Source organism: Leopardus geoffroyi, chromosome B2 (assembly GCF_018350155.1).
Source record: "Leopardus geoffroyi isolate Oge1 chromosome B2, O.geoffroyi_Oge1_pat1.0, whole genome shotgun sequence".
Lineage (NCBI taxonomy): Eukaryota > Metazoa > Chordata > Mammalia > Carnivora > Felidae > Leopardus > Leopardus geoffroyi.
The window spans coordinates 4,460,824-4,484,617 of record NC_059332.1 but is presented as its reverse complement, the minus strand read 5'-3'; the positions used below and the strand labels follow the sequence as shown (position 1 = coordinate 4,484,617).

At 47.9% G+C, this 23,794-nt stretch overlaps 1 protein-coding gene and 1 long non-coding RNA gene across 13 annotated transcripts in view; one reads left to right on the top strand and one right to left on the bottom strand.

Moving 5' to 3' along the window:
• CARMIL1 (capping protein regulator and myosin 1 linker 1) overlaps positions 1-23,794 on the top strand; it is a 310,299-nt gene that overhangs the window by 70,627 nt on the left and 215,878 nt on the right. The gene's annotated exons all lie outside the window — the stretch shown is intronic.
• The window catches only part of LOC123607933, a 35,113-nt gene continuing 17,646 nt past the window's right edge, over positions 6,328-23,794 (bottom strand). Inside the window, exons 3-4 of one of the 2 annotated variants that reach the window (XR_006716989.1) lie at positions 7,757-7,892; positions 6,687-6,884 (exon numbers count right to left, since the gene is read on the bottom strand). This is a non-coding gene — a long non-coding RNA (uncharacterized LOC123607933). Of the gene's footprint in view, positions 7,893-23,794 lie in introns of both variants that reach the window. The other variant, XR_006716990.1, reaches the window with a different exon arrangement.

Below are 23,794 nucleotides of genomic sequence, written 5' to 3'. Positions count from 1 at the left end.
GGCCTCAGCCATCAGGCCGCCTGGTGATCAACAGAAACATGCTGATCAGCCGAGCAAGACCGAGGCGGGAGCTCAGCCTGTCGGCTCAGCCCGGACCTTCGGGCGTGTGGGTTCGGGTCTGGAATTTGAGAGCAGAAGCTCTGACCATCCCACCGGCTTTGGGCTCCGGTGGCATACTAATGCATTTCTCCCTGATCCTGGGGTTGCCTTCCCTCCGCTCCTCCTGCTGCAGAGAAGCAGCCCCCCCCCCAGGGGATCCTTGCCTGTGCGACCTGCTGGGCACAGGGAGGGGCCCGGGAAGCCAGCCCAAGGCTTTGCTCTCCCCTCCTTTCTGAGGCCCTGACTCTGCCTTTCCCCCTGGGGGTATTTGGGCCAGTTGCTTGGCATTTTCCCACCGTGTAAATGAAAGGGTTGGCCAAGCCAGCCGAATGGTTTAAAACACCGCTCTATTTTTTTTTTTTAAGTGAAAAAGTTTAACTTGTTTTTGAGCATGGCTTTATTGACCTAATTAGGCATGTTGAAGGACTGAAAAAGAGATTTTTTTTTTCCTGCAGTCAGGCGGGGTCTGTCACTGTGCAGGTACTTCCGTGTCCAACGGGACGGGGCCCTCCAGGTAAGACAGCATCAGCCTCCCTGAGGGGTGAGGGGACCGGAGTGCCACAAAGGAGTCATTGTTCACTGTCTTCCACTTTGGTTGTTTTAAAAATGGCACAGTATTTAACATTCTATTAATAGGACATTGGGTTAGGAATCAGAGTACCTAAGCTTTCCCCTCTTCCATCAGTGTGAAAAGGAATTTAGGCAAGTCCCCGTTTCCTGTGTGCAGAGGGAGGGTGGGAGGGAAGGAAAGAGACCGACTAGCTCTCTCCCTTTGAAACAGGGAACAAAACATCTGGCAGCAAGGAATGAGAATATAAAAGATACTGAGTTTCTTGTAGGAAAACTTTCATAGACCATGAGGGGGTTTTGTTATTTGGCTCATGTTTAGAATTTTTCTGTTGACTTTCTTTTCTCCGACTTGTTCAGTCTGGGGGGGGGGCCTCCCAAGTTCTGGAAGCTCGCTGGGATCTCTGCTGAACCATAGGCACGTTTTTGTTGTTGTGTCAAATTCAGCTCAGTTGCCAGAAAAAAATATTTTTTTTCGCAAAATACTTAATTTTTTCCTCCATCTTATTTTTTGGGCCAACGAGAGAAGGCTGGGACAGCCAGGGCATGAGGTGCTCCCATTATTGTGGCCACGAGGACAGATCCGGTCCTGTGACACCGCAGGAGAGGGCCACCGAGAACACAGAGTGGAGGGACGGACTGATGTCTGTCCGTGGGCATCGGAGTTCATTTGAAGTGTTAGGATTAGACCCAGTCTTAACTGAGAATGGATCAGTCTGCCAGGCATATTCATGCAATATTAGCTTGATTGATGGAAATGGAGAATCTAAGCCATCGCTCAGTTTTATATAGTGACCTTGAAGGACTGGAACGCTTGGGTTACACTGAGGTTTTATCTGAAGCCCTTTCGTTTTCAGACAAGTTGGAAAGGTTCCCAAAATGCATGATTGTGCCTTCCGAGCGGAACACTCAGTGCGTTTGCTTTATTATCCTTTAGTGATTGAGACATTGTTTTCAGTATGTCGGGGGTTCATGATAAACGCTTCTCTCTACATCCTTACAGAGGAGATGGATGGAAATGAGCTAATTTTGCAGTGTCTGTTCTTCCAAATACGTTGTGAGCTTTAAAAAAATCCCTAATGCTTTTTTCCCCTTATTGATTATTCGGATTAATTTCATTGTCTTAAAATTGTTGTGATTAATTTCTTCTCAGTTTTCCAGTTCATGGTTCTGCAGGTTGGAGTGTGGGGTTACTCCTGTCAATGGAGACGTGTTCTTGTAAAGCAGGGGCTTTGGCTCTGGTCAAATGTGGATTAAGGGAAGCTTGATGGTGGATAAATTCTCCCTCCCCTTGTTTCTGTTTCTTCGTCTGTTCCTTCCTAGGATGCAGAATTTCCCCTTTGTCCCCTCCCCCATCCAAGCCTGAGCTCAGCAAACGCCGACATTTGAAATTCATATATAAATTCAAGCTTAAGTCATCTTCATGATATGACTTTTGACAGAGCAAGAGTGAGAGCGGGGGAGAGGGGCAGAGGGAGAGAGGGAGAATCCTAAGCAGGCTCCATGTTCAGTGGGGAACCAACGCTGGGCTCAGTCCCACGACCCTGGGATCATGACCTGAGCTGAAATCCAGACTCAAAAGCTCAACTGACTGAGCCACCCAGGCACCACCCCCCACTCCAACCCCTGCAATGGTAAGACTTTTAACTCATTACCTTTTCCAGGAAAGTATAATTAGAGCCCTTTCCTTATTTTTGGTATGAAACACTGTGTGTTCCTGCTAAAGGAATTTCAAGGTCTGTAGTTTTGAGTCATGATCATTTCGGTCATGAGCCTATTCCCGTAAGCTTATTTCTTATCAGCTCACGACATAAACCGCTGTTTCAGCTGTGAGTGTTTGTCCCTCGGGAAGAGACACTGGCATAATGGAAATCCTTGGCCTCTGAAAGTTGGAGAAACTTCTAGAGACTTCCAGAAAAGGAGCACTTTTGTGTTCTCAACTAAGTGAGGTGTTTCAAAGAAACCAGGAGTGGTCGCTTCTCCCGTCCCCGGACTTGTCATCCTGGAAGTGTACTCGCGTTGAATCAAATTCAGCAAACGTTTACTGAAATCCAGCTGTGCACAGTAAGACCGCACTGCACAGGCTGGAGAGAAACCATCTGTGTCTCTCCTGAAGTACGTGATGGCTGAAGAAATTGAGTAGCTGAGTGATGTAGAATGACACTTAAAATCCTAGATCTTGGGAGTGTTTTCTCAGGATGCCAGTAGGTATAATAAAAATGATTTTGTGAACAAGTAAATTTGGGGAGAAACAGATTAAATGAAGTTGGATAGGGATTTTCTTTTTAACTGAAACTTCAGAGGGAGACATTGTATGCTGCATTTACCAAATTTATTTGACCATGGATGATTGACTGATTGAGTTTTTTTTTTTTTGGGGGGGGGGAGCATCTCAGGGACTAGTGTTTCTTGGGTAACACTTTGGAACATGCTGCTTTAGATCACGAAAGTATTCTTCTGTCTCTTTCCATACGACTTTTATGTATATAGTGTATATGTGTTTGTTATTCAGAGACAGAATAACTGTTTTTTGCCTATTGTGGTAAATGGATTCCTGTAAGTTTCTCCATTGGTTATATAAAGAGTATTTGTATTTTGTGTGGATATTGGTGAGGTTTTGAGGGGCTGGGGTCCAAAGATGATGGCGGTGATAGCCAGCATTGCCCTGCCCCCCGCAGCACCCCCTCCCCACCCCCCACGGAGTGTCCTGACTCAGGCACTGTGCTCAATGTCTCCTCTCTAATCTAAAGCCAGAAGTAGGGATTCACAGTTCTGGTCTATAGATAAGACCATTACTTGTCCAATAGGCCACTTACAGAGCAGGGCACTTTTTAAAAAAGTGATGAGCTTTAAAAAACACTTACTTAGATAATTATAGATCCCTTGACGCTGTTTCCTCCATTGATAACCAGTGCTGCATGATAGTATTATATACTATGAAGTCAAGAAATTAACATTGATACAATGATCAGCCTTACGTAAATGTCATAGGCTTTATGTGCACTCGTGTGTGTGTGTGTGTGTGTGTGTGTGTGTGTGTGTGTGTGTGTATGTGTGTGAGAGGGAGAGAGAGAGAGAGCCTGCTATGCGGGTTTTATCACATGTGACTGCCACCGTAGTCAAGGTGCAGAATAAGGACCCTTCCCGGTACTCTGTTACAGTCATAGCCAGCGCTCTTCCAGTCCCCTGCCCCCCGCTCCTCACAAGCACTAATCTGTTCTCCATCTGTCTAATTTTGCCATTTCAAGCATGTTCTATAAATGGAGTCACCCGGGAGTAACCTTTTAAAATTGACCTTTTCACAGCCTGGCCACTTTTAGTCTGCTGTTTCTAGTCTTTGCAACAATTTTATACCATAGGGATTATGCACTCTCTTTTGTAAACGAGGAAGTGAAACTTTTGAAGGGAAAAGTAACACATCCAGGCTGCACATAGTCCTTGTCCAGCTGCACAGAGAGAGGTCCTTGCCACTTTTCACTCTGGCCTGAGCTTCCTCTTGGTTCTAGGAATTCACACTCCATGCTGTTTACATGCATGGTTCTCCTTTTTCTCTTCTCATGTTCAAAAATAAGGGCTTGTTTGCATTTTCCTTTTTGAAAAAATTGCAACTTTTAAGAGAGAAGGTTGGATCACACTATTACTTTAAAAAAAGTTGCAGAGACTGGGTATTTTTTCCTTTCAGCTCTCTTTTGAGCTTTTTCTGGAGCTGACCTGAACACCGGCCGCGAGAATGGTTATGGGGGATGGGTAAAGCTAGAGCTTTGTGTACAGCCGGTCTTGAATCCATATATGGGCATTTGTGACTCGGGGGCAGGGGGCTAAACATACTCCTGGAGCCCTTGGCCCTTGGGACTTGACTCCATGCAAACAAGGAGCTGTCAGTGCACGCAGGGATGGCGGGAAGGCAAAACACGCATGTCTCTGACTCACAGGAGCATCAGATATCACACAGTTGAGAGAAAACTCGAATGCCAGAATGAAGTCTTTTGATATCTCTGCGTGGGATGCAGTTTTTAGCAAGTTTATGAAGCAGTTAGCAGAATGTTGATTTTTGTTGATCACAGCACCCCCCCCCACCCCCACCCCCCAGACTTGCCTCTCTTTCAGGGTCTTTGAACTAGGTCGCTGTTCCCCTTTGCCAAGACGTCCACCTGGCATGGCTCATTCCCTCACCTTCCGAAGTAGTCTCTGCAATGTTACCTTTTCCCTGTAGTTTTCCCTGATATTTTAAAACTTGTACCCCTCTACCCCATTCTCTTTACTTGCTTTATTTTCCTCCATCACACTCTGATTGGCATCTGCCGTGCCCTGTGTCTTACTTATGTGATCCTGCATTGTTTTCCCCTTGGTAGAATGTAACCCTCCTTAGAGCAAGGATTGTTGCCTATGTCGTTAACTGCTGTAGCCTCAGCATGTCAGACTAGGGCTTGGCACATGTTAGATAACGGAGATTTTTCAAATAAATGAGTGTTTGGAAGAGGAAAGATTTGTTCGAATGAAGTTATAGGACACAACAGAATAATCACGGCTGGACAGGTGAGCTCCCGACTTACAAATGTCCAGGCACTGGAGTGTAAATGTACCTTATTCTTGCCTGTGTAGAACACGTTTCTAGAAGTGACTTTCCCCTTGGGCAGTGATTGTCTTGGGGGGAGTTCTTTCAGAGATAAAGGAAATTAGCCAGCAGGTCGCGGTAATCGAACCTCGCAAACTATCCTGGAAATGTTTAGCCTTCTGCCAGATTGAAGCACGAATTCCGCGTCTGCATAACCACCTGTGTAATTACTCACATTAGTATTCTAGCGCGTGTGGGCCGGGCTACATTCTTCAATTTTGCAAGAACGCTATTTTCGCATGTTTGCTGCTACTGTGACAATTGGTTTCCCTCATCCATTCGGGAAGCTTGTACCAATGCTTTGATTTAAGAGCTGTGGTCTAGCGCCGTAGACCTTGGTTTCCTTGGTGGAGGGAGATTCTGTGATGTGGCCATAAACATTTGGTTTCAGTTTTTCTTTTCTGAGCTATTTCTGTTAGGACTGGGGGTGGAAAAAGAAAGAAATCTCGCTCTAGGGATACTTTAGGTAATATATACTCTGGTTGAAAAAATGCAGTGTTGCCTGTATGACATCACAGGGTTGGCATGGGAGCCGCCAGGCCAGGGGAGGGTCCGGTGTCCTGGGGACAGATGTGGTGGTTTGGGAGTGGTGTGGAGGGTGGGCGGGGGGCTGCGGCTGTGGCTTCCAGGGAAGGACTGGCACCCCTTCTCCCCTCAATGCCCGCTGGACTCCCCGATATTGGTAAGGTGGCTGTGTGGGCACCTCGTTACGCGGTCCTAGGTGAGTTACAAAAGCCAGGAAGATAAAGCGTGTAAAGGAAAGAGTTCAGGGAGAACGTCGTGCACCAAGCAAGGAACGTGTATTTTGAGAAGGCCCCCAAGTGTGAGCACATGGCTTCCAGAGAACTCACACTTGCCCTCATTGTCCACAGACACCCCTAGACCCCCGTCTGTACTGGATTCAGACTTTCCCACGTCAGCTGAGCCGTAAAGAGAATTCTGAGTACAGGTGTGAAGGCAGTTGAGACGCAGTCGGGTCATGTGTATGCTGGTGCTCCCTGGAGCTGACCGAGCACCTTCTGTTTGTCCGCGAAGGTATTACTAAATTTAAATAACTAATAGAGGGCACACAGCACTTGTTTATTTTCTGGCAATAGTCAGTTTAGCTGTCCTTTTCCCGAGGGAAACCAGCTCAGTGGAGTTACTGAAATCACACTTTTTCCGTTTCTTGAACTAATTTCCATTACCCTGCCCTAGAAAAAGTAGGCGGCTGCAGAGAGGAGGCTGAGACAGAATTCCAAAGCCGTTTGGGTTACATTACACTTAGCCCTCATTGAACAGACATCCAACACCTCCTCATAAGCACCAGCTGCATACAGATCGATGTTCTCAAATGAGACCAAAGGTGGGCCCTCAATTTAGGGAGACAAAGCAGCCATGACTTCTTGAGAATCTTACAGGACACCAGCCGCAGAATGATATATGTTGTGTAGAATGGTACAATTATCGGTTGACAGGAAGGAATTATAATGAAGTGATTCTGCTAGGAGGGATTCCTTTATGTGATGCTAGCAAGGGAAATTTCGTCTGGTCCTTATCTGCCACATATTTGGGCTGAGTTGAAAAGCCCACATGATTAGATGGCGTATCCTTTCTATTTGGGCTGTAATGGGAGAGTTCAAGCAAACAAGTTCATTGGAAGTTTTAGGAGTCTCTTCTTAGACTCAAATTACTAAGTCTGGGTCTATACAGGCCTTCGTTAAGGCTGGACTTAAATATTGGGTGGATCTGTCTTGGACCCAGTTGTAGGGAATGTTTCTTGGAAGTCTCAGGTAGGGCCTCATTATAATCCGGTTCTGCCTCTAGTGTGGCCCTGTGCTCCCACGCCAGCAGGCCAAGGCTGAGCGTCTCCGCTCTGGTGGCCTCCCTAGCCCATTGACTGTTGTCGCAGCCTACCCAACAGTTGAATATAATGCTGTATTGGGATCTTTTTTTACACTCGATCTCAGCCAAAAGGCCGAGAAGCGATGGATCTTTTTTTAAAGTTAGTTCACAAATTACCACAGCTGCTTCTCGGTTAATCAGATGCTCGAGACTCCCGTGTCTACACCATCGGCTGCTACGTGTTTATGACACCACAGCTGCCGGGGTGGCGCTTCTGTCCCCACCCTCACCCCTTCCCATCTGCCGCCTCTCACTGCTTCCTCACTGCTGTGCTTGGAGGCGGCACGTTCTCAAATAAGCTGCTGACGTCCCGCCCTCCCAGGGTCTGGGCCTGAGATTCACCGAAGTTTCTTTCATCGGGAGAATTGTGCTTGCCTGGGACTCCGAAGCACTCGCTTTGTTTGGTAGGCGTGGATCCTTCCCCTGGCTGGGGAAACTTTTGCAAGGAAGCTGAAAGCTGCTTTCAGATAGATCCCATAGCTGTGGCTCCCCCCTGTCCCATCCACCTCCCCGGTGTTCAAGCTCGCAATCTTACTCTGAAGGCGGGGAGGTTGCCGTCAAGGGTTCCCCCTTACGGAGGGCGCTGCTTACCTTGGATAACCCTTCTTCCTGACGGAGTTTCTGGTCCTGGCCTTTTTCCACGTGCGTAACATCCACGGGGAGCGGTTCTTCCTCGTCACGTCTTTTAAAGGCTGTCAGACTCTCTCTGCAGTGCTCCCCCGGCAAGCTGTTACAGTAAGCATAAAAACAAGCACATCACACGAAGAATAAAGTGCCAAGTTTCTGTCTCCCTGCCAGCCTCATTAGAAACCAGGGGTAAAGCACGTATGCATGCCATTACATCATGCATGTAATTAGACATTTGAAGCCAGCTCAATAGGGGACCTTCTTCATGCTTTTCTAAGTGTGCAGCTCCCAGTTCCGCACGGGAACCTGGGCGCCTCTGTTTTCCCTAATCCTTTGTCTCTATGGGGGTGGGAGGGTGGAGGGAAAGAGCTGAGTCCCCATTGACCGGAGCTCCGAGGTTCTGGAAAAGTCCTTCTTGCACACGTCTGTGAGAGTGGAACTGCCCTACTTTTCCGTCGCTGTGTGTTTCTTGTTGAGGATGTGTCGGTAGCCTGATGATGAGTTTCGTCGTCACACAGGACGACACGGATGGCCTGGCTCTTAAAAGGAAGCGCGGAAAGTAATTGGGAACTGTACGATCTGCTTGCCCGGTGGATCAAGACTGTGTTGTTCTCTGCACCGTTGATGGACTTATGCAGTCTCTGTGTTTGTGGGGTGAAGGGACGCTGGATTTGCCCACCTCCTAGGCCTGCCGTCCTGCGGGCTGCCCTGAGGGAGGAAGCGGAAAGACTGCAGGTCCGGCCAGCAGTTGAACCAGAGTTTGGCATCTGGCGCTCTTCGATAAAGTCTCATCGAGTAGCTCCTGGGTGAGCGTTAGGATACAGCTTCAGGGCATTCGCCGGGGACTAGGCGGGCTCCAGCTGGAATCCTGGCACAGCCACCTGCTAGCCTTTTTGCCTCCAGCAAATGTAACTCGTTTGGTCTCAGCTTCTTCGCTTGTATGTAGCCCTGGAGAATGCCGATCATGCCCACCCACCCACAGGCTTATGTTGAGAATTAAATCAGATCATGACTACAAGGCATTGAGGATGGGGCCTGACCGGCTTAATGCCACTTGCTGGTGGTGTCATCATTGGCTTCTGTATTGGAAACACATACAGCTGCCTTCTAGAAGCTTACGGTCCCGCCGGGGCTGTGGGACGCACGCACGGATTTAGGAAGGAGAGAGGGGATGTTGCCTCGCTGTGACGTGGACGGGAGACACTTGACGGAGACATCATGTAACATGGGGGCCCCCCGTGCCAGCTCCGGGGGTGTGGGCCACCTGGTGGTCTTTGTGGATGGTGCAGTGGTCGCCAAGGTTGGGATTTTGGCTGTGACCATGAAGGACAGGTGGAATTTGGGTAGATGGAAGAAGGCTGACGATAGAGCCGGTAGGAGTAAACCAGCTTCTTTCAGAGGAAGGGGAGACCTCCCAGCTGGCAGGAGGGACGTTTGCCCTGAGAATGAGGAGGCTGTGAGGGTGCAGGGGGCTCCAGGGTTTTGCTGCTTTCCAGTTACCTAAGCTGGGTGGAGTGGACCTTCTGGTGTGATGGGTACTCATCACGGGGAAGGGCCTCTGTTCTCTTTGTATTTTCTTCAGTCCGGCCTCCTTCGTGTAGGGCTGGGCTTGTTGTATTTCCTAAAGGGCACTTCTCTCTGATCGCCCTTGGGTCTGAGTGAGTGACCCAGAAGGTTCTCTTGCTCTGTCTGCCAGGGTTTGTTCTATTTCATTCATGTCTCTCAGACCTCCTTTTGTTTTTTTGTTTTTTTTTTTTTTTAATTTTTTTTTTTTCAACGTTTATTCATTTTTGGGACAGAGAGAGACAGAGCATGAACGGGGGAGGGGCAGAGAGAGAGGGAGACACAGAATCGGAAACAGGCTCCAGGCTCTGAGCCATCAGCCCAGAGCCTGACGCGGGGCTCGAACTCCCGGACCGCGAGATCGTGACCTGGCTGAAGTCGGACGCTTAACCGACTGCGCCACCCAGGCGCCCCTCAGACCTCCTTTTGTTAAAAACCACGCGGACTCAGTCTGTGGTGAGATGACGATGCTGTGTGGCCGCCTTCCCTGGGTCAATCTGTCTAGCTTTGGTGTCTTTTTAACTTCTTTTTAATTTTTTTTTTTCTTTTCTTCACTGTATGGGATTTATTCTGATCTTTAAGGGCCCTGACATGCTTTAAGGGTATCATGACATACACGAGGTGGCAAGAAACCCTATTCCTTATGATCTGACTTCCATGAGTTTTTGAGGCATGTCTTTGGTAGATTTTGGCTTTGAGGATGTAAATAAAACCATAATGAGCAAAAAGTAAAAAAGTGTATTCAATTAACTTGTAAGTCACTTGAGGTCAGTGAATCATCTGAGTTATTTTATAAAACACACTTTATTGGCTATTCGGTGTTAACCTGATGCTCTAAAGCAGGGGTCAGCAAACTCTCCGTAAAAGGGCCAGAGAGCCATTATTTTAGGCTTCTGGGTCAGTTCTCTGTCATAAATACTCAATTCTGCCTTTGTGGTGTGAAAGCAGATATAGATAATGGATGTGGCTGTTTTGCAATTAACAAATTTTATTTGTGAAAATAGATGGTGGGCCAGATTTGGCTCTCTGAAGTAGTCTGCTAACCCCTACTCTAAAGGAAACAGATTTTGTTAGATTGGGACGGTAAGGAGACATTTAAAAGTAGGTAAATGACAACATTTCCAGATAATTAGCTCCACCAAAAGCTTATAAAAGGTTTTTCTTGTATTGTTTGAATTAAATTTCATGTTTCATATTGAGTTTATAAATAAGTCTTAAATCTCATTTATAGGGTTTGCTTTTTTTTTTTTTTTTTAAAGCTAGGATCTAAGGTTCAAAACACGCCTATCTTTATTAAGTAACCATTTATTAAATGTTTTTCTTGTGTCAGGCACTGTGCAAGTCATTGGAAATTCACAAATAACTTAGGCACACACCTTTCCTCTTGGAAGCCACAGTCTAGACTGTGCACTCATTGTTGCCAATGTTGGCTCATACCTTGGACCACAGCACGTATATGGCCCACGGTCCCAAGGAACCTGTATTCCAAAAGGGCCTTTTGGGGGCTCCGCTTATCTTTCCTCTGTCTGCTTCATGTGCATTTGGGACTTGAGTATTTTTGTTTCTTTTGATTTGTGTATTGTTGGAGAAAGCCTGCTTGAGGAATTTACAAGTGGCGAAAATATTTATTTTAGTAACTCAGTTGCCAAAAATCTCAGTCTTGATGATTCAGAAAGTTATGTGTTTTCCTGCCCTTTGTAGTTTTTACTTAGTCACCCTAATTCACTTTTTGAATTTTTACTAAGTTCTCCCTACCAAATTATGGGCCAGCCCCACCAGACTGCAGAGGATGCTTTTCTAGAAGTATTGAAACACACAGGTATCCAGGATTCTTGTGTGTCTACAGTGCTCCCAGAGTGGTGCTCTCTGGGCCGGAGCCACTAGGCCCTTGCAGATTGGGTGGAAATGTTGAGTAGCCTAGGGGGAGGCCATTCCTGGAGGAGGAAGCTGGATAGTGTGAATGGGTGTGGGATGCGAGTTCTCCCAGCCCGGCGCCGGGCGGGGACTCTGACAGAGGGGGGACCTTGGAAGCCAGACTGACATTTCCTGGGATGGGACATGGCAGAGATAGGAAGTTGATCCCTAAGTAGAAGAATGCCATGGGAAAGTGGGGCTTTGGAGGGATCGGTCCTTCTATCAGCCAAATGCAAGCTGGTAGGGAGAGGGAGGGAGGAAGGGAGGGAGAGAGGAGATGGGAAAGATTTGGGCTCAGGTGGTATGCAGAAACCTTTGGGAGAGGGGGGCTTTCACCTTCTTTTTCTCCGCATAATTATAAAAAATTTGCCAAAAGAACTGCTCTGGTAGAGTTTCCTGGGGTGAGAGGAAGTACTTTGGGTTGAGATGAGGGACGAAAATTTGAGAAAAAGGTACGTTTTTACAATCACAGTTGGGAGTGCTGAGCATGTGAGGAGAGAATGAATATAAAGTTATATAAATAGCAGTCATTTATATATTTGTATATTCCTCTATAAAAAATACAGAGGAAAGGCCTTTTTATTTTTCCTCGTTTCTTCTGAAGTAGCAGCTTGTTTTGAAAGAGAAGGGAAATTCTAGTTTGTCCCTTTGGGGTCTTGAAGAGGCAGCTGGTGGTAGTAAGATGGGCTTGACTTACAGTATTTGAAGCACCAAGAAGTGTCTGCATAAGGTTTTAAACCTGCACAGGTGCACAGGAATGGCATCACGCCTATCTGAAGTATTTCGGAAATGAAAAAGAAAAATAATAACTTCCAAAGGTGCGAGTGATTTCTGCAGATACGTCACAGTTCATAGAGAAGAGTGTCATCTGCGTCTGGTGACACTGATGGGGTCCCTGTGTACCAGGTGGGATGCAGTCCGCATTCAAGTCTGTTTTGTTGTCAGCACTGCGGTATTTTCTCTTCAACAAGATAACCTTGGCATCCTCCCTCTCTTAACTTTTTGTGTCCTGATTACCTTGGAATGAAAGTCCTAAAATAGAGAACTGTGGGTTATGTATTTTTTTTTCAAGTTTATTTATTTGTTTTTGAGAGGGGCAGGGACAGCGTGAGTGGTGGAGGGCCAGAGAGAGAGGGAGACAGAGATCCCAAGCCGACCCTGCACTGACAGCAGCAAGCCCAGTGAGGGGCTCGAACTCGCGAACTGGGAGATCGTGACCTTAGCTTAACCGACTGAGCCACCCTGGCTTATGGATTTTTAGAACTTCCTTATTGTGTTGGGGTGCCTGGGTGGCTCAGTCGGTTAAGCGTCGGACCTCAGCTCAGGTTGTGATCTCCCGGTTCGTGAGTTCGAGCCCTGCGCTGGGCTTGCTGCTTTCAGCGTGGAGCCTGCTTAGGATACTCTCTCTCTCTCTCTCTCTCTCTCTCTCTCTCTCTCTGCCCCTCCCCTGCTCATGTATGCTCTCTCTCACTCTCTTGAAAATAAATAAACGTTAAAAGAACTTAATATGGAAGCATATTAAGCTCCCTTAATATGGAGCATCGTGGACTTCCCATCTACCTTTCGTTTTTAAGATACAGAAGTTTGGACTGTTTGTTTTTATGAAGTGAAGGCTGATCGTCCCCCTGCACAGTTTGCGGGCAAAGCGTGAAGGGCGAGAGTGGGGCCCGGTGGGTGCCTGACCCAGAGAGAGGGGGAGTGGAACTCCCTGACTCAGGCTGACTGAATGTCTTAGCAGATTTAGTAAAGAAGAGGATGAAATTAATATTTCATTGTTGAAATTGGGTTACAAATTGTGGGCTTGTTCTAGCCCATAGTTGTGATTTTCTCCTAAGCGTGGGTAACTCAATGTCCGAACGTAGCTGCTGGATGAGATTAACCTTGGAAATCTGGCCAATTGGAAATAGCCCAATAGCCAATACACTTAATTATTTTACCAGTCACGGTAATTATTGGCAGTACCAAAGAAGTTGCCCTGGTCTGACATAAAGACATGGAACTTATTTTGTTATTTACAATTGATATGTGTATTTACTTGATCTTTGCTGGTATAGTTTTAAGAGTAGGACCTTCAAATAATGGGGCATCTGGGTGGCTCAGTCAGTTAGATGACAGACTCTTGATTTTGTCTCAGATCATCATCTCATGGTTGTTGGGTTCAAGCCCTGGCTTGGGCTCTGCACTGACAGCATGGAGCCTGCTTGGGGTTCTCTCTCTGCCCCCTCCCCGACGCGGTCTCTCGCTCTCTCGCTCTTTCTCAAGACAAATAAGTAAACATAAAAAAAATAAAAAATAGTAAGGGAAAGTCACTGGGGCCCTGGAGAGGTACTAAGTGTCCCCATCATCATATTAGGGTTATTATGAAGATCTTATGACTTAATAAAAGCAAAGCTTAAGGTCCCTGCACGTGGTAAGCGTTATGTAAATACTGGCCGTTATTAGTGATCTAGTTTTGCGTGAAACTAACAACAGGTGAGCATCACGGTAATAGTGGCCAATACAATGTTTGGATAGTACAAGACAGTACAACATGATAGACTAGATGACCCAATATTACAGCCCCTTTTAACTTCACTAGCAACACATTTAATGGGCAGACTAGCAAGTTTTAAATGCTTAGATTCTAGGAAAGTTAAATGTTTATAGTTGTAGATGTAAGTTCGAGAAATGCTTGGTATGAACTAGGGAATAGGCAAATACAGCTTTGGGGCTGTGGCTTTTTTTCCCTCAGTCCCCAAAGTAATCATTGTGAAGAGGCTGTGCAGAGGCATAAAAGTCTATGACCAAGTAGATAGCTCAGTCTATTGAGCACTGTGTTCCCGTCTCTGTTTCGAGATAAATGAAACATTAATGTAAATTGTCCTCTTAGAATTCTCTAAGAGGTCTCAACTTCCTTAAATAGGGGATATATAAGCTCTCAAATAGCAATATATATTCCACAATTCAGCAGCTTTTCAAGCTATGATTTTTATAACCACTTTTGGATTTGAGAATGCAGAATTTAGAATTCCTACTTGGGGGCATGTTGTTCAATTCAGCAAGCCATGCATGAGATTCAGCCGACAAGATACAGAGCTCTTGATGTGGGTGAGGGATAGAACCCAAAGTCCGTGCTTCGGGGCTGCCGTGACTTCTCATCAAAACGGGACAGCTCTGCCTGTGGATGGTGATGACTTTATAATTACAATTAAAATATTTTTAGTACAAGAATGAGGCCTGGGGGGAAAGCTGTCAACATATGTATTGTATGAAAGGGAGACTAATCACCAGATGGGACTGTGGAAGCCTTTCCTGGTGGATAATGACTGCCTTGCCTCTGGCTAGGAGTTGACAAATGGACTCTACTATCTTGGTTATCTCTTGGAAGAATGAAAAGGAAACAGCGGGAACTGTGAGTGAAGCGAGTGAAGCGACTCCGAAGAAAGAGAGAAGGCAGAGTGTTGAGCTGATAGGCAAGTGGGAGCAAGTCTCAGGTGTGTGGGGCCCCCGAGCCCTCCCTGAGTCATGATGATTGCAGCATCACGCTTAGGTTGTGTCCTGGAGCCTTACTGATGTCCCTGAGCTGGTAAACGTTCTTTATATTTGGCAGTGTTCTCTAATCCTCCAGAAGAGTTAAGGCAGCACAGGATTGAAAGGCCAGTGTTTCTGGGGCACCTGGGTGGCCCAGTCAGTTGAGCGTCTGACTTCGGCTCGGGTCGTGATCTCATGGTTGGTGAGTTCGAGCCCTGCATCAGGCTCTGTGCTGACAGCTCAGATTCGGGTTCTGTGACTTCCTCTCACTCCGCCCCTCCCCTGCTCACACTCTGTGTGTCTCTCTCTCAGAACTAAATATTGAAAAAAGTTTTTTTTTTTTAATTTAAAAAAGAAAGGCCAGTGTTTCTTCTGGTGTCGTCTGTCCCCGGCAACACAGCTCAAGTCCCGTGATAGGACTGACGGCTTCATTTATATTAACGCTGTCGCTTTCCGAGGTACTGCGTCCAGATAATGGTGTTATTTTATCACCTTTAGATGGGGATACTCTGCTTACTGATGGCAGGCATTGCTACCCACGTGGCCACAACTAGCTAGATGGGAATTCAGCCTCTCCTGCTTATTGCTGGGTTCTTGTTCCTTCCACTGCTGGGCAACCCCACAGGCTGTGTTGACAAATCCAGCCATCGGCAACCATTTCGTGATGGGATCAGTGCCCTTCTAAGAAGAGCCCGGAGAGCTAGCTTGCTCTCCCCCTTTGCTGTGTGAGAGGGGGCGAGAAGGCATCCCTCTGCAAGCCAGGCGGAAGGGCCCTTGTCAGGAACTGATTTGGCCAGCACCTTGACCTTGGACACCCCAGCCTCTGGAATTTCGAGAAATACGTGTTTGTTGTTGAAGCCACCCACTCCGTGGTATTTGTCACTGCAGCCGGAGGTAAGATAGGATCTGTAGGCCAACAGGAAAGGCATCTGCCCTTCGGTCATCCCTTAAATGTTTAAGAGCTGTGCTGCTGTCCATCACATGGTTTTCGTAACTTCCCATCATTCTCGAGTCTTTAAAAAGTGTTAGCTGCTGGAGACCGGGGTCAGCCGGGAGGCCCTCGATCACTTTTCTTTGAAGTCTAGAATGGAGTCGTTGCTGGAGTCGAATATCGGTCTTTTTTATTCTAGACGCTCTGAAACATGAATCACGGTGCTGGGAATACTTGAGTCAGCAGGTGAAGGGAAAAAGGCAGTGAGTTCAGTGTCTGCCTGGTGATCAGAGCCAATTAAGCAGGGAAAGGCAAGCCAGCGCCGGCGTGGGCAGCAGCGGTGACGCTTTCGTCTGCCTTGTTCTCAGGACGCAGGACTGGTGCTCGTTACGAGAGGTGGTGCATTATCAGCGGAATGCAGCTGAGGGACTGGGAATCGGCGAGCAGGCAAACGTCTGAGTTTTCTGCACAGGGAGAGCTCCTCCGTGAGACTAGCCAGCCCCGATGGCTCTGGGCGCTAGGCAGCTTTCCACTCGGTTGTTATAAACAGATTTGTAAGATTTTTCTGGTGGCCAGTGCCTCCTTTCAACAAAACGGGCTTAAAAATATTGCAGGAGGGGAGCACTGCAAAAATAGTGATTCCCTAGCTCTGCTATGAACTTTTCCCTAAACTGGTCATTATGATTAGGCTTACTGGTTGCTACATTTGCCATTTTGAAGTCTCCTTCTGTGATGATAGATACCATCAGGGCACGTTAGTAGGTTCATCTCCTGGTTTCTTGTAAATCTCCAGCATATGCCTGTTATTAACTTTGGCAGCTTTTTTAAACGGGAGTTTTTCTAGGCTCTTTACATTTATAAAAGAAACAACCCAGATGACTCTTTCAAAAGTCACGTTTTCTAGGGACACCTGGCTGGCTCGGTTGGTTAGGCGTCTGACTTTGGCTCCTGTCATGACCTCAAGGTTTGTGGGTTCAAGCCCCGCGTCTGCCTCTGTGCTGACGGCTCGGAGCCTGGAGCCTGCCCGTCTCTCTGCCCCTCCCCAGCTCACACTCGGTCTCTCTCAAAAATAAATAAACATGAAAAAAAATTGTTCTTTCAAATCACGTGTTCTGGCTTTCATTATTTGCGTGTTTTCCAACTTGTGAAAGAGATTTTGGGGTGGTGTGATTGGATTTGAAGTAAACGCATAGACCTGACATAAATCTGATGGTATACTTTGTAAGAGATGTTTTAATTCCTTTATAGGTAGCTGTTTGTTCTCTGCAGGGAACACTGTGTTTCAGGATTGTTCACCAAGTGTTCACTGTTGGCCACTAATAATTCCCTAACTGGCTTCACATTAGGGGTGTTGCCCATAGGGCGCTATACTTCCCAGGCCATCTTTCCGGAGACCTTTGATGATGACACTGCCATGCCTGAGTGCAGAGCCCAGCTCTGGACATTAAAGGACAAAGGACCACTGTGCTGTCCGTCCCAGGATGTCGGAGTGACGAGGGACCGGATAGGCAAGAGCTGGCCGCAGCCCGGGGGACCTTCCCTTGTGGGACCTCAGATCTCCTCGCTTCCTTCTCGCACAGCTGTCCACGAGGCATGGAGCTCTCACACGAGACGATGGGTTGAAGTTGGTCTGGAATTTGACTCTTCCCGGTCTTTTTAGGAATCATTAGAGTTTTCCTGTTCGGGAGGATAGCCAGTAGCCACACGTGGCTCTTTAAATTCAATACATTAATGATAATGAGATAAAGTTACAAATTATATTGAAAGCCACATCGCAAAGGCTCGAGAAGGCACACGTGGCTAGTGGCTACATGTTGAATAACACTGCAAGTTCAGACGCTGACCTCTGGAGGGATGCAGTGCCGTGCCCCAGGCCACACAGCCAGTTAGTGCGGAATCCCCTGTTTGGACTCGTTGCCCCATTTTTTTTTTTCCTAGCCCACGTAGTCCTTCAATTTCGGGCATCACAGCTTCAGCTAACAAGTTCGTCCTTGGAGTATCCACATCCTTCTCCCAAAGTCTCTGGGAGAGACTCAGTAATTAGTTAGAAGTTATTTCTTAGTACGTAAGCCTAGTTTTACAAATATTTGTGATTCGTGTTAAGCGGTTTTGCGTGAATGTGCGGGGACATCGCGTGCCGTGTGGTGGTAGTTTGCCATGCGTGCTGTGCCTTGCGAACCCCGGTGTGCCCGTCACGTGGGTCTGCGTGGGGATCTGGGATCCCAGATAGAGGAGTTGGACGGGACGTTTGAAGGTACCTAGTTCAGTTCTGCACACACGTGTACAATATTCTCGGCAAGGCTGTTGGTTTTGAGAGAGCTTCTTCATTAATGAGTTCACTTCTTCCCACAGCTTCTGATCCATCTGGGGTTTTCTTTGTTTCAAGCCAAAAGGTTCTTGCCTGTGATTTCGACACATGGGTCCTCGTTAGCTCACAGAAAAAGCTTGCCCCCTCTGACACGTGCAGCCTTGTGAATATCTGAAGCCTTCTCCTGTCAGTCTGTGTCTTCTCACCTATGTGCTAGGGAGACCTGGTTCCTTCAGCCCTTCCTTATGGGACCTATTTTGCAATCCTCTCACCGCTCTGTTTGCTTCTGTTGGACTGACTCCGGGGCAGGGCTCAGAGCTGTGTTGGGAAATTCCACTGTCCATCTGAATGGAGGTCTTGGCTAGATACATTTGGAAAATCTCAAGTCTCTCTTGAGCGGAAAAAAAAAAAAAGTCTACTCTTATCCACATGTAGGAAATCTATTGACTTAGTGTCTTTGGAAAGAAGTAATAGGGTTGTCTGTAATAAAGATGTATTTATGACTTCTGTAATCAGAAAATACTACATAATTTTAATAGCAGTAAAGCTTCTCTTTACCATCACTATATTGGGGTAGAATTTGGATGTAGTAAATGCAACAAAAAAATCATGTTCCCAGCAGTGAGAACAATGCAGTAGAGCCATATTTAACTCCCCGTGACACCTGTCAACTGTGCGACCCTCAGCACATCTTTGAGTCTGCTCTTGCCTTGGTTTTTTTTTTTATTTATTTTTTTAATGTTTATTTATTTTTGAGACAGAAACAGAGCATGAACAGGGGAGGGTCAGAGACAGAGGGAGACACAGAATCCGAAGCAGGCTTCAGGCTCTGAGCTGTCAGCACAGAGCCCGATGCGGGGCTTGAACTCACGGACCGTGAGATCATGACCTGAGCTGAAGTCAGACGCTTAACCAACTGAGCCACCCAGACGCCCCTGCTCTTGCCTTTGCATTGCTGCCGTGGGAGTGGCGTTTGGGGTAGGTTTCTTACAGGATTTGTGTAAAGTTTAAAATGTGTGAACACAAAGGTGAGATTTCTATAAAGACCATGACCCTCACTCATCGATTCGGCGTTAATGAACTTGTATTCACAGAGAAAGAGGCCTGATGGTTGTGGTGATGGCACACTGTTCTGCACCTTACAGAAGAGGAAACTGAGGCACAGAGAGGAAAAGATCTGCTTGGTATCCCACAGCTGGTGAGGGGCAAAGTCAGAAAACTGGTAATCACTCTGGTTAGGTGAGGTTTTTCGTTTTTTGGTTTTTTTTTAGACCGTAGAACTAATAGAAAGGAGACGCCGAGGGACCGCTTGTGCGTACGAAACACAACCTCCGCGTTTGACTTAAGCCGCTACTGTGGCAGCCAGTGTGCCAAGAGCTGGGTTTCTGCGGATCTCCTCTCACGAACTGATGCTATAATATAAATGGTTTTACTGGAATAGTTAGAAATGAAGCGTTTCCGTGAAGAAAAGTGATATTACGTACCTAATTTTGCTTCAGAAAACAGTTGCTTTTTTCGGGCGTTTGTGACAAGCTAAGTGACTCCGGCAAACAAACATCAACTCTTTGGGAGCGAGCGTCTTGTCATTTGCCGATTTATTTCCTTTTGCCTTAGCAGCAAGTAGTTTGGGGGAAAGGTATTGAGGATTATTTACTGTAACCACAAAATATATTCTTTTTAAAAAAATTCTTTTTAACGGGGCGCCCGGGTGGCTCAGACAAAGCATCTGACTTTGTCCCAGGTCATGATCTTGCGGTTGGTGAGTTCAAGCCCCGCATCGGGCTCTGTGCTGATGGCTCGGAGCCTGGAGCCTGCTTCGGATTCTGTGTCTCCCTCTCTCTCTGCCCCTCCCTCAAAAATAAATAAAACATTAAAAAAATTAAGAAAAATTCTTTTTATTTTATTTTTTTTTTTTCAAAAAAATTTTTTTTTCAACGTTTATTTATTTTTGGGACAGAGAGAGAGACACAGCATGAACGGGGGAGGGGCAGAGAGAGGGAGACACAGAATCGGAAACAGGCTCCAGGCTCTGAGCCATCAGCCCAGAGCCCGACGCGGGGCTCGAACTCACGGACCGCGAGATCGTGACCTGGCTGAAGTCGGACGTTTAACCGACTGCGCCACCCAGGCGCCCCAAGAAAAATTCTTTTTAATTTTTTTTTTTGATAGAGCAATTGAGAGAGAGAAAGAGCATGAGTAGGAGAGAGGGAGAGAGAGAATCTCCAGCAGGCTCCACGCTCTCTGAGGAACGTGACATGGGGCTCAATCCCACGACTGTGAGATCAGGACCTGAGCTGAAGCCAAGAGTTGGATGCTTAACTGACTGAGCTGCCCAGGCGCCCCAACCATAAAATGCATTCTGATTAATGGTAGTTCTTAGCTGATTTAGGGCCAAATGTGTCTCATTCCATCTCCCAAGGCATCGTATCATTAAAACGAAAAATACATTGTTCTTTCAGTATTTTTTACTTTTTAAACTTTTTTAACATTTTTGCCTTGGTTTACCAGCAAAAAGTACAAAATATGACCTCGACGGAGGGCCACGTGCCCAGCCACGTGGCGCGCCTCCCTGGGAGGGTGTGGACGCATTTCTGTGTCGTGCTCCCGTGTGGGTGTGTGGGTTTGAAGCCGGTACGTGTGCCTAGTCTGAGGCGCCTAAAGCTAAGATGCAGATTTCAGGGCCCCTCCGGGAGAACCACAGCCGAGTGAGGTTAGGCCTGAGAACGCTTGCGGTGGAAAAGAGAGAGAGTGCCTAGGGAAGGGAGGCTCCAGAAAAGCCAGCCGTGCAGCCGCCCTTAACCCAGATGCCCTTCGCCCTTCCGCCCTTCGCTCAGCAACTCCCTGAGCAGCCCAGCAAATACCACCACGCTGGGCACTTGACGCAAAAGCACAGCCCGCCGAGAAATGACCTCTCCACGTGCACCGCGATGGCCGGTGCCTCCGTGACAGCCAGTGGCGAAAGTGCGCGTGGAAACCACCCTTTCTGTGGTTGGCGGTGACCACTGCCAATTCCATCGCTCGCCCTCTGCCTCCTCAAAGTCCTCGTCTGCCCCAGACCACACTCAACGTGCCCCCCTTGCTGTAACTGCTAACCTCCCACGCTCCGTCTGCCGCCATTGACCCAAGCCATCCAGATTCCTATGCTGGGTTCAGGTTTATTTCCTGCTGCTGTCGTTTAGTGGACGCTTGGATGATAGGAGAATGGGGGTGGGGAGGTATATTTTGTAAGCAGTCAGAAAAGAGGTCCCGTCTCCAAATGCTGGGTTACTGCAAGAGGGGAGTCGCTGGAGGAAGAACTGTGTACAAATCAACGAACAAAACAATGATACTCTTTAAAAAAAAATTTTTTTTAATGTTTATTTTTGAGAGAGAGAGAGAGAGAGAGACAGAGCGTGAGCAGGGGAGGGGGAGAGAGGGAGGGAGACACAGAATCCGAAGCAGGCTCCAGGCTCTGAGCTGTCAGCACACAGCCCGACGCGGGGCTCGAACTTGTGAACCGCGAGATCGTGACCTGAGCCGAGGTCGGACACCCAACCGACTGAGCCCCCCAGGCGCCCCGATCTTATTCTGATACGCGTGGGACTTTGTGTCTCCAATGGCAAGAGCCAGCGATACTCATAATCAGGACCTCTGCAAGTTCTCAAGTTGGGGTGATCCATTTGTTTGTGCTTAGAATTCCCAGCCACGATATGTGCTGCTTTGATGACCCAGTGGCAAAGGAGCATCTTTAGTCACGAAAACTCACAAATAGTGAAATGGTCGGCTTATGCGTTAAGGTAATTTCTCTCCTCCCCCCCAAGATCTCCTCACATAGGAAGTATCAGTCGGGCCTTTAATTTGAGTTCAGGTGAAGTGCTTAGGATGATAGACCGGTGTGTCTTTTAATTACTGACTAGGCTGTTGCTTCGTGGACAGAGGCTTCTTACTGAAAGCTCGATGTTGGCGGGGCCCCTTTCTGTGTCGATCACAAGCAGAGGACCTGGGCTTGCTGCATTCTGGTGACGAGAGGGAAGATTTACACCAGGCAGTTGTCTCTCTTTCCCGCTGGACAGTGTGCTGAGTGAAACGTGACGCGGACAGGCCCTTGGAGGCGTGTACAAGTTGTTGCTCGACATGAGGAGACTTTGAGGAGCAAATAAGGTGATCGGTGGCCTGAGCCCCGCAACTTGGTTTGGGGTGGTGGCCAGAAGGGTCGGCCGTGGGAGGCTCGCCCCGTTGGCTGCTGGCGGGAACGTGGGTTTAGAAATGGAGGGATGCGGGTTCAGAGTCCCACTCCGGTCTGGGTTGTCGGGGCAAGTAGGTCTTGGTTTCCTCATCTGCACCCTGAGCGTTATGGTACCTCTGTCACCGGGTCAAGCGCAGTAAGGTACGTGCCTCCCCGTTCCTGGCTGATGGCGGACTTCAGAAATGTGTCCCTGCCTTGCTTCCCTCCTCACAGGCAGCGTATCAGAGGAGGAGGACTGGGAACGGGCGTGTGGAGAGAAGGCATGCCTTCTGATAGTTCTTTGAAGAGCTCAGGACGCGAGGCCGGCGCTCGAGGCTGGAGAAGGGCCTGGGTCCCCCGGCTGGGTATTTGTTCCGAGTGTACCTGCCGACGAACGGTCCTGGCTTCCCGTCTGCTGGAGTGTGAGTGTCGGTCTGCTGCAGAGTCCCTCTGGCCAGGGAGGCCGATAGGGGACCCCAGGGGCCTTCTGAGGGGGGATGGTGTGTGTGTGTGTGTGTGTGTGTGTGTGTGTTGATGGGGTGTGAGTCAGGTTCCTGCAAATCACTGTAGACTGGCAGAGGTTTGTAGTCATGTCACAGGTACTGACTCGAGGTATCGAACCAGCCCTCGAACATTCGGGCGGCCTAAGGAGCTGGCTTCCAATGAGTAGAGAACGCACAATTCTGTTAACTTTCGAAATTTGAGAATGGTACTAACGAACTGTGAAGAGGTGGTCTGGATGGACCCTGTTTTGGGAGGGTCCTTCATGCACTTTGTTTGAGAGCTCGAACATCACATTCTGCCCGGAGGATGTTTCATTTCTGATTTCAGTTGATTTATTGGTGGGACAAGGGAATTCAGTTTTTATTTAGTCCTGCCTTTGAGACAGCCACTGCTCCCGTTTGAACCGTGACCCTTACTGTCATCAGCCAGCCAGTGTGCGACATTGTTGTCGTCGGCTGGGCTCCGTGCCAGGGAGCTTTTTCACACACATCCTCTCGTTAAATCTCACACTTGTTAGGAGTAGATACAGCTCTGTGTCCACCTACAGCCGGGGAGGGGAGGCCAGGGCGGGGGTGGGGACCAGGTGATTTGCCCAAGACCCGGTCAGCCCGCGGCGGGGCCATCCTGAGAAGCACCGCACCGTCGGCCCTCCGTTACGTCTGCGACAGTGGTTGGCTTGCACAACGTCCGTGGAACGTCCCTGCAGCTCTCGTTTCCGTTCCTCTCTTCCTCTCTGTCTGTCCCTTAAAATCCCCACGCAGCTGGCGCCTGGGCGGCTCAGTCAGTCGAGCGTCCGACTCTTGACTTTGGCTCAGGTCGCGATCTCTCGGTTCGTGAGTTCGAGCCCTGCATCAGGCTCTTTGCTGATAGCGCAGAAGCTGCTTGAGATTCTGTCTCTCCCTCTCTCTCTGCCCCTCCCGTGTGCGTGCGCGCTCTCTCACTCTCTCTCAAAAATAAATAAACTTGAAAAAGAAAAAAGAAAACAGCATCGTCGTTGTCCTCAAGCGGCGTGTAAAATGCCCCCGCCTGTGTATGGCATGTTGAGTTATCGCTCAGGTTGGGCAGTGG